Source organism: Dermacentor albipictus, chromosome 1 (assembly GCF_038994185.2).
Source record: "Dermacentor albipictus isolate Rhodes 1998 colony chromosome 1, USDA_Dalb.pri_finalv2, whole genome shotgun sequence".
Lineage (NCBI taxonomy): Eukaryota > Metazoa > Arthropoda > Arachnida > Ixodida > Ixodidae > Dermacentor > Dermacentor albipictus.
The window spans coordinates 451462898-451483698 of record NC_091821.1 but is presented as its reverse complement, the minus strand read 5'-3'; the positions used below and the strand labels follow the sequence as shown (position 1 = coordinate 451483698).

The following is a 20801-nucleotide window of genomic DNA, read 5'->3' as shown; positions in this document are numbered from 1 at the left end:
AGAGCTCACGAGCGTGCTCGGACGGCATGTCGGGCGCGATCATTTTCTCTAAGTGAGCGACGGTACAAGTTGCCGACTGCGATGGTAGAGGAGGATCGGCTGAATTTTCGTCTACTGCAATAGATGCTATTGAGTGATCCTCGAATGAGCAAAGCTGGGCCAGAGACATCCTGCGTGGCAGCACTTGTGTCATCAAGTCAAAATTGACCACTGGTAGGCAGACGCAATTCGCCGTAATAGATAAAACGGTATGAGGTACTGTGATCCCCTGGGTAAGTAGCACGTCTTGCATAAGAGCCGCGATGTAGTGACCGTCGGGCACTGGTGGGGATGACACTAAGTCGACGTAAGTCAGTGCCGAAGGTGGCAAGCGAACGAAGTCGACGGAACTGAGGTGACTTGGGTGTGGTTCAGAGGGATCCAGAACAGGCAAGTCAAGGCGGAGAGTACTGGCGGAACAGTCGATGAGAGCAGAATGTGCGGAGAGGAAGTCTAAGCCGAGGATGATGTCGTGGGGACAGTGGGCGATGACTGTGAATAGCACGATTGTGGAGCGATCGGCGAAGGAGACACGGACGGCACACGTACCAATTACGGGGGCTGCTCCGCCATCGGCGACACGGACAACAGGCGTCGTGGCAGGAGTGATTATTTTCTTCAGGCGGTTACGAAGGCCAGCGCTCATTATCGACTAATGCGCCCCAGTGTCAATAAGAGCAGATACAGAAACGCCGTCGACTTGTACGTCAACAAGGTTCAGATGAGTGGGCCACGTCAGTAGAGGACGTCACCTCGAGCTGCTGCATCATCTAGTTTTCCGGCTGGGAGCGGCGTCCGAAGGGAGTCGGCGAAAAGGAGCGACGGGGCTGGGGAGAGCGAGATTGTCGTCGTTGGGGCGAAGGTGAACGAGAATATAGGTGGTTCGGCGCAGGAGAATCAGTGGCGGCATTATCGGAACGTGCTGCATAGGGACGAGAAGGGCCACCTGAGGGACGAGAGTAGGCAGTATAAGCAGACCGGGAGGGGGAAAACCAGCGACTGCGACAGTGCCGAGAAATGTGCCCGATTCGACGGCCGTGAAAACAAATGGGCTTGTCATCAGCAGTGCGCAATTCAGATGGGCTGCGGAAACGTGGTGGGTAAGAAGATGCGGGACGGGGCGGAATCGAAGAAGCCGGGTGGGTATCAGGGCGATGGGCCGAACAGATGGTGTGAAGACCCATGTTTTCGAACTCCTGGCGCACAACTGCCTGGATCAGGCAAACCGTGACAGCAGGTGCGTTGGTGGGGCTGGAGTCGAAGGCAGCCGGATAGGTGGCCTCAATCTCACGCCGGACGATCCTGGTAATATCGCCAGTGTTGCTGGGACGAGGAGCATCGGCACAGGAAGATGTCGCTGGGGTGTTGGACAAACGGGCAAAGTGCTGGTCGATACGTCGGCTTTTAGCGAGTTCCAGGCAGCGGCACTCTTTTATAACTGCATCCACCGTCGCGACGTTGTTGAATACGAGCAAGTTGAAGGCGTCATCGGCAATGCCTTTGAGGACGTGGGATACCTTGTCTGACTCAGTCATGTGTGCGTCAACTTTGCGGCACAGAGCCAAGACATCCTGAATGTACGTGACATAGGGCTCTGTTGACGTCTGCACACGGCCGCAAAGCGCCTTCTGCGCGGCAAGTTGTTGACCGTAGGGGTTGCCAAACAGCCTCGGAGCTTTTGCTTGAGTGTGTCCCAACTGGTGAGCTCATCTTCGTGCGTCCGAAACCCAACTCGAGGTGTGTCATTGAGGTAAACGACTACGTTGACGAGCATGATAGTAGGGTCCCACCGGTTATTGCGGCTGACGTGTTCGTATAGGCTCATCCAGTCCTCGACGTCTTCCCCATCTTTTCCAGAAAATACGCCAGGATCCCGAGGAGCAGGGAGAGTGATGTATGTCGTCGAAGTGGCAGCAGGTGTCGGAGGCGGCTGAGTCGAGTTGTCATCGCCGGGAGCCATGAAGGAAGGCTCGACGTACCGTCCACTGCGAAGCTCCGTGACGAGGGAGGTACAGGGAACGTCTACCTCCACCAGATATGTTACGTAAGAAGACGCAGATGAAAAGCTATATACAAGTATATTTACAGCGTAGTACGCCGAACTTGGCCGAGAGGCAACAGCCCGCGCTAGCTTCAAATCGTCGTCATCGTCTTCTTACTGATCGCTTCTTCATCACTGAAAATACTATTCCATAGATCTCCTCATGAAGATCTCCTCATGAAGTCGCCGTTTTTGTCACGGCAATTTCATACGTTCCATCTGCGTGCGGCACAAATTTCCTATTCGAATCTTTAGAAAGTCACTAACGTTGCAACGCGAAAGCATCTTGTGGCAAGCGTGTGATACTTCTGGCAAGGCTGTGAGCATTGTTTGTACTATGTAGAAAAAGCATACAGCATGCCGTGCTCGTGACACCTAATTGATTGCCCGTTTCCTTGTGATTTCTTCAACTTCCTAATAGGAAGCGAAAGCTGCAAATTGTTACGGTCACGGAAATGCAGCTAAAGTTAGAAGATTGTTCACAACTGTGCAGAGCTAGTCCCATTATGATTCGTTTTTGCACTGCCTAAATATTAAAAATTCGTCAAGCTGCAACTATTCAACTTAAAGAAATGCTATCCAATGACAGGATTGTACAGGGTTGTTTAAAATTTCCGATTGCGCACTTTTGATTCCAACTGTTTGCTCAGTAGTTTCTCCACGTAGTGATAAAAGCTAACAGACCAGAGGAATGTACCAAGCAGAACTGTTCATTCACGTACTGCAAGAAAATGCTGCCGGAAGAAAAGATGGGAAATCTCTTGTTGACGCGGTGTTGACATCTATACTTTTCGTTTGCTCAGAATAAAATGGTAAATGCAAGTATAAACACTACATTGAACAACACAATTCGTCTGCCAGCCTCCTTTTTTTACCATTTTCATCCTTTTCCAATCCATTTTCATCTTTCTCATCTGAAGGGAAGTAAATGCCTTCAATGGCAAGAATTATGTTCTATTAAAAAGTTGTCAGCGGCAGAAGACGCGGAAGAGAATTTCGCTGTGGGTTTAAGACACTACAGACTGGCTGCGGTACCTGATCCTTCCTTTATTTATATTTTTGTTTTCTATTACAACATTACCTTTCTTGTGAGTGCTGATCTAGTGGCACAATGAGCCGCAGCTTCTGGCGATGAAGAGCGCTGCATCCCCAGGCGGTTTACATACAAAGTTTTAAACATCTCTGATCGAATGAATTGTGTGAGAGATAGAGAACAGTATACAACGGCCAGGCTGAGTTTCACACGCCAGAATATCTTTCAGGTGCGCTCTGTTGCGGATTTTCCCGACAAAGGAAGATCCTTCAAAATAAAACAGACCATGGACGAAGGAAGAGAGCGCAAAATATAATTCAAAGCATAAAGATGCGTAAGGCGCTTTCAGCCGAAAGCCCGGGGTCGATATTGAACCAGCTTGCCATACATTGAGTGACGTCATGAGATTTCTGGAGACGTTTCATGCTGATTCCATTAAGTATACACTGCATCACGACGACGGTAGGAAAAGAAATGTATGATATCGACTGTTTGGTGACGACGCGAACGAAAACGATGGCATGAAAACAGCGCATGGTCACGGCTGAATGATGCCAGCATACTTGCAATCGAATATAGATGAAGCAATGACACCGATGGATCGACGAAGGTAATATGGCGATCAAGGCATGACGACAATGAAATGACGTTACTGAAGTGATGACAATAGCCAAATGACAGCGCGGCGGTGACCGCATGAGGACGATAGTATGACGATGATTCTGTGACAATGATGACTTGATAACAGCCGCATGAAGAAGCTATGACGTAGACCCATTGACGATGAAAAGACGGAAAAGAATCGGCACTGAACTGAACGACAAAGGCACGTAACGATGGCCGCATAACGACAGTGTGATGTTTTTTTTTAATTATGACAAAGAAATGAAGATGACAACGTAACGACGGTGACATGGGGACAATAAGATGACGACGACTGTATGACGACAACCAGGTGAAGGAGCACCTATGACAACGATGACAACGATAGCACGGCGAGGACAGCAAGCCAACGACGGTATGACAAAGGACGGATAATAGCGGATAGGTGCACTCTAAGAAAAGTTTGCACCTTTTGGGGTGTATATCTGCCACACAATAATAATCGTTTTCTGCCTTGATGTGTTTCCTTTCTTGAAAACACCGTGCCCGCTACATTCCCGTTGGGAACGCTATGTCACGCTGACCCGCCGTGGTTTCTCAGTGGCTATGGTGTTGGGCTGCTGAGCACGAGGTCGCGGGATCGAATCCCGGCCACGGCGGCTGCATTTCGATGGGGGCGAAATGCGAAAACATCCGTGTACTTAGATTTAGGTGCACCTTAAAGAACCCCAGGTGGTCAAAATTTCCGGAGTCCTCCACTACGGCGTGCCTCATAATCAGAAAGTGGTTTTGGCACGTAAAACCCCAAATATTATTATTATGTCACGCTGATAACGCACATGCCGTTCGTTACTGGAACTGACTTCATGTGACTATACCGTGACTATACAATGACTACATGTGATGACTACACCGAAGTGATGAAGATGGTAAAATGACAGCGCGGCGATGATGGCATGACGACACCGGTAAAACAGCAAACGCATGACGACGCCTGTATCACGACGGTGTAGTGACGACGATGGTGTCACAACGGCATTAAGACAACGGAATGACGAGAAGTGTTGACGACAGTGGCGTGGAAATGAGTTTTTCACAAATGACTGTATCACAAAACCTGTATGAGTACGATGGCGTGATGACAACTCCGGGACAAGAGTCGGATGACGAAAGTGGAGTGATGATGATGACAAGACAACATGGTGTGACAACTCGATGAATAAGCAGGAATTATGACAATAGCATGGCCAAGACAGCAGGACGAGGATGGTCTGTCGAGGACGGTATGTCAAGGGGTGCATAGTATCGTTTCTGTGACGATGACGCAGGGCCGAGAGAGAGAGAAAGAATAAACTTTATACAAAAGGGTGCACAGCGTAGGTAACCCCTACGCTCTGCTGTGAGGTTGTCGCCTCAGTCAAAGAGTACAGCGATCCTAGCTGCCCTCCTCGCTCGGCTAGCCAGGTTGAGCGGATCCGTCGAGTCGGAGCTGGAAAGCACTAACTCCCATTGCTGTCCGTTGGGATTTGTTATGGGAGTGAGCTTTGGTGTGCTGGTGCAAGTCCATACTATGTGGTAAAGCGTTGCGCATAGACTACAGTGTGGGTATTTACAGGAATACAGCGCAGGGTGTAAGGCGTGGTGGAAATTCAAGTGTGGATACGTGTTTGTTATGAGTTTGCGTCATATTACGGCTTGCTCTTGCATCAGAGCGTTATGTGGTGGAGGGAGTGTTCTGCATGAAAAGCGATAGTGTTTTAGGATGTACCTGTAGGTTAATGGCATCGGCTCCTGATGAAACTGCTCGGCGCGTCACTCCCGCGACTCCCGGTGTGGATGCGCTTGGGTGTAGGCCCATGCCGGCAGATTGCCGCTTAAGGACACATGCCCCAGTGTCCACGCGATTTGTATGTTTGGTGGAAGCTAGTGTGCTCCACGCAAAATGCGATGTGCGGCACTGGCAATTTTGGCCCTGGAAAAATTGCTGCATGTCGTCTGAGAGTCCATCAGACCTAAGGCGGACTCCCAGTGCGGTCTCGTCGTGATGGCTCACGCCATCGCTAGTTCCTCTACCTGCGCAGTGCTCGCTCTGAAAACCGACGACGCACTAATTTCGGTCCCGTAATTGTCGACTACGCTGGTGACGAATGCGGTGCTTCTTGTGATGCTGGCCGTGTCTACATGCAAGACATTGGCGTGGTTCTCACACTTCCTCACGAGCGCTTACGCTCGGGCTTGTCGCCATCCAATGTAGAATGACAACGATGGCTAACAACAGCGTTATTATCGCGATTGAATGACAGAAGCGTGATTAGGGTAGAACGACAAGCAAGTAATGAAGTTGATGAATCGATAAAAATGAAATGACGACGACGGCTAAACGACAACAGGATGACAGTACCGATGTCATGACGATGGTAAAACGACAGCTTGAAAACGATGCAATGACGGCAACGGTATGACAACGACGATGTGAGTGGATTTGGATATCGAAGATACAGTGATGAGGATGGTGCGACCGCGACTGCATCCCGACGATGGTATGACAACAAACACATGATGACGACCATATGACGACATTGCAGCGACGACAATAGCACGAAAAGGGTGGTATGATTATAAAGGCGTGACGATGACTGCATCACGAAACATGTGTGACGACGACGACACGACGAGAGTAGGTTGACGAAGCTGCAGTAAAGATAATGACATGACCGCAACGGCATTACGACGATGGCCTAAGAATTGACGGGTGACAGCGACTGTCTAACGATGATGACATGACAAAGCCTGTATAATCATGACTGAATGATGACAGTATGATTTCATTAGGAACGATTCATTTCGATGCAACGACAAAGTTGTTAATTAAGGGAAAATGAGAGGTCCACCCAACCGTAGCAGAGTCTGCAAAGGAAACCCATACATGTTCCTCGTAAGAAAAGCCTCGCAGTTGAAGAAAAATCCGTCCCTGTTCGGGACTCGAAGCCGGGACCGCCTTTCTGGGGCAGCCGCTCTACTATCTGAATCTGAGCTAACCAGGTGGCTAGCAGATGGCAGGGCGAAGTAGAAATTAATTTGTCAACAACTCGAAGCAACGGCAAGAGTTTCCCGTAATAGTTCTGCGGAAACCCACAAGGTGGAGAGAAGTAATAATTAAGGGAAAATTAGACATCAACCCAATCGAAGAAATGGCTACAAATGTCTCATTTTCCTTAATTAATTACTTCTCTCAACCTAGCGGGTTTTCGCAGAGCTATTACCTCAAACTCTTGCTTTTGCGTTGAGTTGTTGACAAATTCTACTTCGCTCTGCTATCTGCTAGCCGCCTGGTTAGCTCAGATGGTAGAGTGCCTGCCCCGGAAAGGCGTTGGTCCCGGTTTCGAGTCCCGGACAGGGACGGATTTTTCTTCAACTGCGAGGCTTTTCTTGTGAGGAAACCGAGTTCCGCTTACACCGCGTCAATAAACTGTTCTGAAATATCTCTGAAGACAAACAAAACTGGAACCTCATGTAAAGAATGACCACGGTGTCCTGAAGTTACAATTTAAAAGATTTGGTTGATTCCTTGTTCAAGCTATTCTTGCCTTATCGTATTTTGTACTCCTTGCTATTTTTCTCCTTTCGTAATCTCCCTCTCCTTTCTTTCTTTGGGTTAACTCTCCGCCCTGAAAAATCAAATCCTGCGTACGTCAATCCTTGTACAAATGGCTGTGCCCGTAAACACAGTTGCCGGGCATATAAGACCAGTCAGCGAGGCGGTAGTCTGGAGCTAGTATGCTTATTTGAATTACGAAGCCCATTTCATTTAGATATTACCAGCCCTGGTGTGGCAGCCATGGGACTAGGTGCACGACACTATTCCCGAAGAACATGAAGGTGCAGCCGATGCATTAATGTGCACTCAATTTATCGTTAGGCTGGAGAAAAGGGCTTTGCCTGTAGCACTTTATTTTGTCTAATGCAGTCTTCAAGGGTGTCAGTGTGTCGTCGAGTGCAATACCATACGATTTCATGTGTCATCATTCTCTTTCATTAACCCTATTCGATTGCACGTTCACCATTTGCGCTACCTTTAATTGCAGTTGCAATATTCACTAATTGTCCTACTCGCTTTATTTTAGGATCCAAATTCCGAGTAAGTCATACAAAAATGCAGCGCCACCGTTGCATCTATGTATACGCAAGAGCACGGCCGACACGGGAGAACAGTTGAATGTGGCCGGTCTGCATTTAGAATCTCACAGCACGACGAGGTGGAACTCGCAGCTGCGAATGACGAGAAAGCTCGTTATTATTTTTTCGAGTGATCCAGGCCTGACAGAAACTCTGAACCGAGCAAGAAAGCTAAACTCTGTAAATATGAAATGTGGCTGGCGACAGACTTGATTGAGCTTCTCTTCCCTGTAGAGGAAGCCACGGAGTTCCTGCAGAAAAGGCACGAGACAGCCGGGCTTTTGCTTCCCGCGTTGCGAATATAGAAGTTTCCCTTGCGTAATTCTTAAGCGAAGGCATACTTCTTTGCAAGGAGTCGGCTAGAGGCCTACTGAGTAGCCTGGAGAAGCGGTTTGCAAGCACGCGGATTGACTCTGATTTGTTTTTTGTGGGTGCCAGCTCATAGACCGACGGTTTAGGACTTCTTGGAGCTGCAACAGCCGAGCAGATACGTTCTGCTGTGCTGGGGAGGGGTCCTTTGTTAGGGCATGACAGCACCAGCACCGTCGCGAATGCAGACTCTGAAGCAGGGACAAGCAGGCGGATGTTTAAAAACATAAGGCAAAATGAAAATGCCCACCAAGACAACACGCCGTAATCCATTGCAGGGAAAAATTCTCTTTACCTTACAGAGGGAACTTGCGCAGACACGGTAAAGCCCCTTACCTATTGAAAAGCGAACGCTAGCCTCTTTCCCTTGCTTTCCCGCCTCGAAAGAGCAGTTCTCAATGTGAATGCGACGTCAGCTGACATGGAACACGTGTTTTCTACGGCGTCTTTGATAATGACAGCGAAGCGAAATTGACTGAAAAGCACCTTTTTCGAGCACCTTATGTTTGGGAAGCGCCACACATAGTTAGGTAGAAGGCAAATTTTGCATCTCACTTTTTTCGTTGTTAGAACTAAGCGTTCAAGCAACCACGATGTACACTTCGGGTTTTCAAAACTAAAGGGCGAAGCGCCCATTTAGCTCATGACATTTTCTTGCACTATTTCCATGAATAAAACCAAAATAAAGCTTCTTTTTGCACTTTTATTCTTCTTCTCTATGTCGCACTGTTTGAGATCTTTATAGCAGCATTCACAAATCTCGAGGACACCTATGCGAAAATACGCTATGTCGTCATTTTAGCATTAACACATTTAGGCTTAAGCAATATTAAAACTTCAGAAGCCGGTAAAGCTGGCTCATCATGCAAATACTTTAGGAAGTGGGAAAACGGCCCTTATAAGAATTAGTAGGGTGGTTGTACTGCACGACATTTGTCACCAGGCTACTATGCTTCGACCTTGGTAGCGTGTTTTGCGCATTTTTGCAGTTCTTATCGCGTCTCATGACAACAGCTTTATGGGGCATTCATCGGCAACTCGATAAAACTGCAAAGATGCCTTTCCTAGGCTGAGGAATTACAGGAATGGAACTGAACTGCGCAGCCATTCCCGGAGTGGGAATGGGCTAAGCTTTTGCAATTCCGAGCAATTGAAAGGAATGAAATTGCGGCAAGATATAATTCCCCGGAATGGAATTGGAATGGAATGGAGAGCCCATTCCGCAACACTGGTTGCTTCATGTAAAAGAATAAACCTCGTCTGTCAGTATTTCCCAAATCTACTGATATATTCCACATAGATTTCATAACAATGCCTAAGCGTTGTCATAAGCCATAAATTGTCCTGGTCCAGCCATATTTCAAAACGTGTAGTAGATGCCTAAATATGGGTTGGCTACGTAAAAAGAACACCACCCCATTCCTCTCCAGCTGTTAGAAAAATAGCATATGAAGTGCTCGTTAGAAGCAAACTTGCATATGCATCGCCCATTTGTAGTCCGTACCAGAATTACTTAATTAGTTCTCTTCAGTCGACTTAAAATCGTGCTGCCCTGCTTATATAACCAAATAATGATAAATATCTATTTGTTATCCAATTTGAATTTCCCGGATTGATCTCTTAAACTCATTTAGCAGTTAGACGGAGCAGCACAGGACTCAATCTGTTCCACAATGTGCATTTCAACTTTTCTCAATGGCGTGGGACAGTGCTATTTCCACTTACTCGAATGACGTGTTGTGATACGGGATGGCTGTTTAGAGATACCATGACACTTCTGTTTTCGTGCTTTTTCTTATGCTTTTCTTTGTCCTTGCTCTCTAAAGCGGATATCGGTACCTTTAGATGTCGACTTTCTCAGCAATAAACCCCAGTCGACCGTTCGCACCCATGACGTCTGTTTTTCACGCTTCGTGTGTACCCATTCTCTGCGCTGCTGCCTTAATATGTCCACGAGCGTTTCTAAAGCAAACCTTGTTTTGGCAAATCCTCTGCGACGTTGCTGACCGTGGCTGCAGCTGCTGGTACAACTTTTTGTCGGACATCTCCTACGCAGAATAATAATAAAAAAAACATTTGTGTTGTTGGGATCAAATATTTGTGTCTCAGTGCCGTAGCTCGATCCTCCAAGCACTAGGCCATGAACGCGTGCATTAATTTTTCCTACGAATTCCAAGTACAATTTGGACAATTAGCGTGTGCGGCACGTCGCGTATCTCGTGTACGTGAGAGCGCGTACGCGCAAAAGGCCAACGTGCACGTGCTAGATTCGAATGACGTAAAAGGCACATGAAATAAGCGATCGGATACTAGTCAGCGGTCATTGTCCCTCGCATCATACTTGTCTGCATACACCTCTCCTCACCATTCATCCTTCGACAAATATGAAACATAGCTTTAGTACATAATTTTGTTGACCTGTCGCAGCAGGCCCTTGCTTACTCTGTTGTTTACATTCAGCACTTCGAGTGAACGGTGTAGTGAGCAGACAGTACGAATGCATTCCATTAATGTCGCTACCTGCGTGGCTAGTTAACATAAACATTGCATGAAGTCACGCATTGCATGAGATGACAATAAGCAAAATTTTAAGCGTTGCACTTAGTTATATGGAAACATAAATTCATGTGTGTTTACGTGCCGAAAACCACGATATGATTATGTGGAATGCCATCACGAAGGACTTGCGTTATGGCCACTTGACGTTTTTTAACGCGCACCCAATGCACGGTAAACTGGTGTTTCGCAGTTCGCCCCATTTGAAACGCGGCCGCCGTGGCCGTCTTATGTCTCAGCAACACACTGCCAAAGCCGCTGCGCCATCAGTGCGATTGAACTCACTTTACATACAATAATTAACCCGTTAGCACCATGTTCGCTTTACATAAATTAGAACATATATACGGTGAACGTGGGTAATTTTTGCTTAGTGGCTCGAATAAAATGCGTATGTTGCGGCTGTTTGAAGAGGCAATCTCGTGCGCAGCAGCAAAACACCTTAGAAACACAAATGCAGTAAGGGGGGTTGGGGCCGGGGGAAGGGAGTTTGAGAGTATCTTTTTTATAAAGCGTTAGTCAAGTCCGTCCTTTATTCCATTTTTAAAGCATGTTTGTGCGCAAAAACCTTAAAAAACAAAACAGTGTTATTTAATATTCGGAAAGGGAGGAAGCCGAAGTTGGGGGGAGGGGGGGGGAGAATTCATGGCACGAAATATCAGGTGTAAATAGGTACAAAAGAAAGTAGCAAGAAAAATTATTTTATTCTTTTTTGTCCCCGTGCGGTTTCTCCGACTCTTTCATTTGGCCGATAATTCGCCTAACTTGGGGCTTTCAGATGCATTCTGAGATGATTGAATTCAGTATGAAGCTGCTTTCCGAAAAAGAAAGCGTCGCTCACGTTCAACTTCATTGTTCGTAACTTTGCTGCTACAGTTAAAACAAGACGATATTGTCATTACCAAAACCAAAAAACAGGAAGGGGCCATACCTCGCGCTTAAACACAATATCAATGCTACAAACGAAAGGACGGTCACGTACAAAATGCCAATATGGGGAAGATTGGCGATGGGATAACTTTAAAGTCAAACAGTCTTAAACGAAACGGAGTTCCTACTAAACAGATGAAATTGAGGTTAAGAGCCTTGAAGAAAAACTGAAAACTTTCCATGTCGCCGTTGGCTTCAGTTCCCTCACTCTTACGATCTATTTTTTTTTAATCTTGTCTTCTGATTTTCATACATCACCCAAAAGAAAGCCAGACTTTTAGGTAATTAGGGTTGTGAAAAAATAAACAATAAATCGAAGAAAACGCAATTAGAAGCCTAATATTTCTGTACTGAAACGCAGAAATACTTAAAAATGGGAACAATAATGAACAAGAAGGCAAGTAATAGTAATGCTCTTGCAGCATACAAAGAGCAATTAAAGAGAAATATGCCGATGAAGAGGTGTCTGCGTTAGGTGTAATAGAAAAAGAAAGGAAGGGTTGTTTTCAAAGCGTTGCACCACGTGGAGATCACAAGCGGGAGACACATACTCTCGTTAGAGGAGTTGTGCTGCGAGTAAGGATTGTAGTACCTTAGTGGACTTATGCCAACATGCGTACTAGCGTGAATTTGCAACAGAATTGCTGCTGTAAGTAAAAACCTACATCGGAAAACCTTTATGCGAGTTCCTATTAGCCCCGAGAATTAGGAGTGGCGCCCTCTCGCTAGTGACGTCACGGCCAGGACGCCGCTCGCTCCGGCTCGCTCGGCTGCCGCGCGCGCTCGTTCCCTTCGTGTATGCTTGGGGTATGGGTCGCTCGAGCCGTACGTATTGAAGAATACGTCGGCTTCTTTCAGCTGCCATACCTTAACCACAGTTTCTTCTTCAAAAGCGTGTGAGTCGAGAAACTTTGCGGCTTGGATATCGCAAGCTAAGTAGCGTTAAAGGGGTCTCCTAGGTTTTGCAATGCATATATGCGCCGTGTCTATCGGTAAATTTGGACTAAGAAAAGAATATCTGCAAATTCAACGCGCGAAGTTGTGTATGATGTTTCGCTAAACATTTAACATTCCTTTAGTATTTAGCTATGAGAGGCATTGCATTTTACGTGGAAGAAAAATTTCGTAATTGGCGTCAACATGTTATCTGATTTTAGAAAGACACTGCCCAGCGAAGCTCTCATCATGATTCCTATTACTCTGGTGTGTTGTTCTATTCAAATATGGTCATTCATTAATGCGTAAAAAAATAGTTAGGCGCGCATTTCTTATGAAAAAGTTTGCTGCTACTTTCATCCCTCTCTGAAACAGGCCTCCAAAAAACGAATTGCTAATGGCTGCTAACACGACGGCGCGTCATGTAGAGTATTTACATAGTTAATTCACAAACACCATAGTAGCAATCACCTGAGAGAAAAGTTTCGTTGTTAAGATCGAGAGCCACTCAATTGAAAGTGATGAAATGTTTCATAGTGGCCCTCAGTAGCCTTTATCGACAATATGGCACACCCCTGATCACGTAACGGTAGCAATCGACTGTCCGTATGGCGAGGCACGCTATGTTCGCGAAACCCATCAGTTCACTACAACTTCGAATTAAAACCATAAAGCATGTTTTTTACAGCGCCAACTGGAATGGCTAAAGTATTCTCGAGCTGCTACACAGCAGCTTAGATTTCCTGTATACAAAAGGAAAATTCAAGCACCTTCTGTCTCACCATGTCTCGATCCAGCGTTATTCAATTATACAAACGGATAACTATTCGCTTCGTCGGTACATAAAAGAGAACCTTGCAGGCAAATTAAGTTTGCTCCAATCCAATCGCAAACATTCATAAAGAAAGCGCCACAAGCCTTGCATATACTTTCACTTGATTTCTGACCCTCCATCGGGGGAATTTCGATATCTTCAATATGTCCCATACTACTAATCATTGACGCTTCGACTTCTTTCTGGCTGCAGCTATGCGGTCCTGCAGGCATACTTCACTAAAAAAATTGGGCCGAGCAGCCTGTGTCAGTTCGCCAAACAGATTCGTCATGTATATTCCTCAAGCAGCAAGCACCAGTAAATTTCTCAAGTGAGTTTGATTTGATTCATTAATTTCCATTTACACACACACATGTACAGAGGAGTGGTAAGTGGAGGTGGATGAGGGAAAAAAGTCGCACAGACGCGGCTTGAGGTAACCTCACCCCCTTAGGTACAATATGGCTGCATGGGGTAACACATGAAGCGCCATATAAATTACATTTATATAGTGCCCATAAAACATTGCAGTTATACAATATATGAAAGAACAGTGAAATATTTCCACAATAACAATGCAAAACACACTGCGGCATTGAAATAAATAAATGATATACACTTGGTAATATAGACGAAAAAAGAGGAACATAACTTACATTATTAATCATTGACAAACGCGCCCTAAAGAGGTGAGTTGAACGTGTAACACGGAAAAGGAAATGTATATTGGTACATTCCTATTTGTACTCTGTAAATAGCTGTAAGCCTTCATTAACTTTACTTCAAATTTCCGCCGCTTAAAAAAAATAAACACGCGAAGAACCGCCTAATGTTGACAAGCAGTTAAAGAAGCAAGTGAGGCGTGTAGAATCTAAGCTCCGGTATTAGTTAAGTCCCCGTGCTACTGCCGAGCGTTTCTGTGAGGAAATGCAAAAATTCGATATTATACCATGAACTACTCGTCGTGAGCAAACCTGTTTTAGCGGAATAAAATCAACGTAACTGCTGTAGAAGTCATATATAGCCAGCTTTGTGACATACTCGTTGCACCGCGGCAGGTATGGTATCATAACTGGATTCCTATAGGCTATGCTTTTGCTATTGTCTATCCGCGTATGAAAAACCCGCAATGGGCTGGTCTGCGTCGCTTCGGCTGGCACTGTAGCGTTGCCTTCGAGAGCTGCATTGTTGTCTAAGAAATTAGCTCTTTGAATAAATGTTCGCCAAGGAAGACGTCGTAAAAATATATTTAAGACGACCGCAATAAGTATACAAGCAGAGAGAACGAGGACGAACAAACAAAACACCGCAGAGAGCGCCCGGACAACGCCCGAACTGTAGCAGACGACAGGCGCGAGCCTGACGTCACGCAAGCGGCGCTCGCAGCGCCGCTCGTGTTCGTTCTCGGGGCTAATAGTAACCTGGGAGAGCTTAACGATGAACCATGCTTAAATTTACAGGGAATAAGTGGAACGTTGGGGGCAATGGTAGGGCAAGGATGAGTTTGTGGGGGGCAAACAGGGGCTATATAAAATTGATAAATCCTTGTTCACTGTCTGTTTAGAAGAATCGTGTCAAATGCCAATGTTTTCTTTTTCTGGCATCCCATGAGAACTCCATAAATGCAGCAGCGCCTAGAGTGGTATCTTGAGCGCCACAACGTATACCCAAACGCCGTGGCTGGGTTTAGAAGAGGCCGTTCCTCCGTTGACAACGCCATCGACCTCGTGACGTCTGTGCAACGAAAAAAACGCCGCAAGCGTATATCGGTTGCACTTTTCCTTGACGTAAAAAGCGCCTATGATGATGCAACGTATGAAGCCAACCTTGATGCCCGGTAAAATAATGGAATTGGTGGACTCATGTTTCAGTGGATTCGGAGCTATCTGTTCAAAAGATCCTTCTTTGTGCACAGCGCAGATGGCGTAACCGCTGACCATTACACTTGCTGGGGCGTCCCACAAAGTGGGGTTCTCAGCCTCACTGTGTTCAACCTTGCAATCCTTGGACTTGCCGATGTTCCGCCCCATACCGTAAACCTTTCCATATATGCTGGCGGCATAAGCATAGGGGTCTCGGCAGTTACACGTCTCCAGGTGCGTGCACGGTTTCAAAAAGCAGTGACCCGAACGTAATCTTACCTGCGTGCTCGAGGCCTCAGCATTTCGACCAAGACGTTTCTTGCCGGTAAAACGTGAGGCACATCCGCGGCATCTATGCTTCAACTATACAGGACGTTCTTCCTAGGATACTTGCGATATAGCACACCAGTGCTGTCCAATGATAAAAAAATTTACTTGCATGTCATGCAGAGCATTCAAGGCCAATCCCTTCGAACTTGTCTGGGGCTACCGCGAAGTGCTTCAACCGTAGCAAGAATTCCCACCGCGAGAAACCACCCAATAATTACCTATATAGCTATCGATGCAATCTGGGTGCATGTTTACCATACATCCAGAGTCCCTGACCACCATCTCGCTCACTTGCCTGAGAAAAGACCCAAGGCAGCGATCTCCAGACCAGTTGCAGCTAACCAGCACTCTTTTTCATTGAGGCATTCACCTGCAACAAGAACGCCATCCCTTCTGTTGTGCTTGAAAAAGCGTCACGTGCACTTTGCTGTTGCAGAAATAGTGAAGAATGCTAGCCTGACCGACGCAGCTCTCAAGCAGATCACATTGGAACTTTCGCATTGTTCGTGCGCTAACTGAATCCATGTTTACACGCAAGGTTCCGTCTCGGAAAAATTGGACGGGCGCCATTGTTATACCACCGCAATCGGTCGTCATCAAGTTTAAGACTTCACAGTAACGACATCTACAGGTTCTGAACTGGCTGCTATTTATGCTGCTGTCAAATACAATCAAAAAGAAACACCTAACAAATGAGCAATATTGTGCGATTCGAAAGCAGCCCTCCAGAGCTTGCGAGGTTTAAGGCGTGGCAATTATGAACAGCTGGTGTCTAAAATCAACAAAACTTGCCTTTGCGCTTCTGAACGAGGACATTATATCATCTCTCAGTGGCTGCCAGGACACTGTGACATCGTCGGTAATCACCTCGCCGATGACGCTGCCCGACGGGCTCAGACTGGAGCACCGACACTCCTTGTACCTTTATCGAGAGTAGACGCTGCAAGAGAGCTTCGTAGTCTCGCTCGTACCATCACGTTAAGTTACTGGCATATACCACAGTACTCTAAGTGTCGTTTATACAGCCTCGAGCCATCACTTAAACTTAAATTGCCAGCAAAACTTACATGACGTGACGCAACATTGCTGTGTCGGCTGTGGGTAGGAATAGCATTCACCAACTCCTAAAGCTATCGTATTGGAATGGCGGACTCACCATTGTGCGCTAGCTGCAAGTGTGAAAAGACCATCAGTCATCTTCTGTGCCGCTGTTCTCGCTTTGACAACCAACGTAAGCCGCTCCAGTGTGCCTTAAATAGACTGCATGACAGGCCATTTACATGACCAAAGGTATTGGGAGCCTGGCCTCACAGTTCCTTAACCCAGAAAGCGGTTCGAGTGTTTCTTGACTACCTGAAGATAAAAAACTTGAGTACCCGACTATAGACATCCTACACCTAACTTAGTGCAACTGCAAGTGCGGCATAGACTCATGTTTTTCTCTCTCACTACCCATTCCCCTCCCCTTGTGTAGGGAAGCAAACTGGACTCAATCTGGTTAAATTCGCTGCCTATCTTTCTTCCCTTTTTTCTCTCTCTCTATCTCATAGTTATGATGCACTTGACCCATTTTCTGAATTATGTGGCCAAAAAGTTTTATTGTGTAGCTTAAGAGGAAGTTTTTAATTAGCTCGGGTACTCCTATCTAAACACATGTAAAAGGAGAATTCGTTTTTCTCGGCAACCACTGCACCAAATTTGACGGGGTTTGTTGCCTTTAAAAGGAAAACTTCAAATCTAGTGCCTGTTGTCTTGAATTTTCGGTTTAGGTTGTCAATATTTTATCAAAAATTGGCAAAAATCGCACATTTTCAGAAAATGAAACTATCAAGTTTACAGCTCCGTAACTCGGCAAGAAAAATTTTATCGCAATTCTGTGAATTCTATCTGATAGCACATCTAAAGCGGACAACTTTCACATCTTACACATGAGCCTCAAAATAGTTATTAGTATCTAATTATAACTTTTGCAGAACCCTCGTAAACAACGTAACAAATTGACGTAAGATGTAAAATGACCTATCAAATTTGTCCGCTTTGAATGGTCTAATGGATGCCGTTTACAGAACCACCATATCTGTTCTTCATGCATTGCTATTAGTTTGTAAGCTTCGTGCTTCTACTTTTTTCAAACTTCTCAATTTTTAAAAATCCTTTCAACAATATGCAAGCCCTAATTCAAAATGCCGCTTCCAGAAGTCACTAGAATTTACCTTTCTCAAATAGAACAAATTTAATTAAAATCGGTCCAGGGGTTATCTCAGAAAAATGTTGTTTCGTTTTTACATGTATTTGAATAGGCCGCGTCGGAGTTGGGCCCGAGCTAAAGCTTCCTCTTAAGTGAAGTCATTGCGAATAATTGCTCAAGACAAATTTTTTTGCCCCTTCAGAGGCACTACAAGAAACATGAACTTCGCTTGCTTGGTATTGTAACAGAATAAGTGGGTCACCAAGATTTGCTTGCATCTAGATGGGTGCATGAGGAATGTTCGGACAATTTAGGATTATGAGAGCCTTTATTCAAGCATTGGAATATGATACACAGTCATAAATTTGATGTTTCCCAACGCCATTGCAGTACCGAATGAGACAAATAGACGATTGCTTGCGCAAGCCTTCGTATTTGTGATACTTAAACACTTAAATACTTAAAAAAATCACCAGGTGTATTTCCCCGCTATCCTGCGAAAACAAAGGACTGCACCTAGTTCATAAGTTATGGAAAGGGAGCTGACGTTATAATGCGTGGGTTATTATGGCATTAGCAGTAAAATGTTGGAGTAATGCGCGAAATCTTGCACGCACGTTGTAGTGAATGCAACCATAAAAAAATAGATTCTGGGGTTTAATTCCCCGAAAAAGCCGAGTGGGTGTATTGTCGTCACAAGTGCGCCGTAGTTTAGGGCTACCAAATAATTATTCTCCCATCGGAATGTGGTTAACGTTAAGCATAATCGAACACTTTACCTCGTGCCCACCAGCGCAGTGTCATAGCCAATCAACTACCGCGACAGGTTGCTACCGTATGAAAATATAGGATCTGGGTTGGAATGAATATTTGAAAGCCTTACGTCTAAATTTGATAGTTCTGCGATCTTTCAAACGACGGGACATAGTTCTGTTGTCACTTGAATTTGCAAAAAATCACGCGAAATAAAAAAAAAAGAAACAAGCTATTTTTCAAGTGTTTCGACAGTACAACGCTTGTTAGGATTAACCTGACATAATCAGCTTTGTTCTCGATAAGAATAAACTGTCAGTACCGTCCATTCGTTCTCGTTTAGGGCACCAATAAAATGTTCCATAACCATGCGCTGTTCTCGCATGGAGTGGCACTGGCCTGTGCGGAAAGTCTCCTGTATTCCGAAAAATAAATTCATGCGCATACTTTTTTCTTTCTAACGCGACTATTCTGCGAAGAAAAAAAAATTGCCTAAATGGAAATTTCTCCAGGAATAATGTATCACACAATTGTTTATGCAGTGCCGCAGTTTATTATTTTCGTATCAAGTACAATTCAGTCGGTCCATTGATATAATGACTGTTACAGCTTACTTGAGCGAAGCCAAAAAATGGAGGTATACGTCACGAGAATGCAGCCCACTTAGTGTGCTCACTGGTTCACTGATCTCTTGCAGCAAATGAAATACATAAATGAAGTTATTGCTGGAAATATATATCTCGATTGAAAATACACTTCTGCTAGCCGCAATCTCAATTTCCATCGCAGGGTTGTTCAACGTAAATGAAAACTGACTTGCGGAGCCAACCAGCTGCGTTCCGCGACAGCTGCCATCTTGCGGGCAATGAACAACATATATTAGGTGCCGAATCGATGCATATGTCGCTACCACCTGAAAATTAAAATCATATAAACCGTGTTGCGCTGGAAGACCATAAAACTATTTTACATACGTTAGGTGCTGAATCGATTCATACGTCGCTGCCACTTAAATATTAAAAGCAATAAAAGACTTCTTCTTTATCTGAATGAGCTCTCGTTTGACACTGCTGAACAACGCCGATTTTTCATGGATGACTGCGTTGTTTATTATGCCATTCAAACTAAAGATGACCAATTACTCCTAAGCAATTCTCTAACATTTATAATTTATAACATTTAACAATTTATAACTGATGCCAGACGCGGAAAATGAGCCTCAATATCCCTAAGTTCTCCCAAATGACCGTAACAAAAAAGAAGAGTCCACTAACGCATGCATATAAAATTAACGACGTTGGCATTACTCTTTTCGATACGTTTAAATATCCGGCGGTTGAAATATCTCGCGATTTAAGATAGAGTGAGCACATTAAAAACATAGTTTTGTCAGTCTCAGAAAGACTATGGTTACATCGGCAACGTCTGAAGCACTCTACGAGCAAGACAAAGCTAGTTAATTATACTTGACTGGTGCGTCCTCTATTTGAATATGGTCATGTCGTTTGGGACCCACACACTATGACTGATACAGGTAAGCTGGAAAAGTACAAAAAGGAGCACTTAGGTTTATTTTTAATGCCTGCGGAAGACAACTGTCACTAGATGATCTCCGCTCATGGTCTAGTCTTCTAACAATGGAGGAACGCCGTAAGCTACACCGTCTGAAGATGCTTTACACGATAGTCAACGGCAAAACTGAAATAAATTTTTACAAATACTTACAGTTTAGCACGTGTAAGAAGTACCCGCGGAAAGCACGAACTTACCCTTATGGTACCCCAAGCTAGAACTATCGCTTATCAATTTTCATTTTTTTCTAGAACGTTAATGGAATGGAACACGCTTCCACAAGAGGTATCGAACAAGCGTACTGTCAACTCTTTCTTATCATCTGTTTCTCAGTTGTGAGCGAAGCACGTAATTCCTTTCCTACAAAATTTTTATTCAACTCATGTCTTCAGTTTTGGAGATATTGTTCCACACCGTAGTGTACAGGTATGATCTGTGGTGCACTGTTTGTGAGCTTGCTGCGTTCGAATTTTATTTCGACATTTTCTTTGCTTATACAGTATCCCTTCTTATTTTCTATGTACCGCTCCTGCTTTGGCTGCCAAAAAGCAGCTGGAAGTATTGTTAAATAAATAATAAATAAATAAATAATAATAAAT

General features: G+C 45.0%; 1 long non-coding RNA gene across 1 annotated transcript in view; it reads right to left on the bottom strand.

The window, feature by feature from the left end:
• The window catches only part of LOC135911077 (uncharacterized), a 357016-nt gene that overhangs the window by 231726 nt on the left and 104489 nt on the right, over positions 1-20801 (bottom strand). The window contains exon 2 of the long non-coding RNA XR_010567204.2: positions 10235-10309. This is a non-coding gene — a long non-coding RNA (uncharacterized lncRNA). The remainder of the gene's footprint in view (positions 1-10234; positions 10310-20801) is intronic.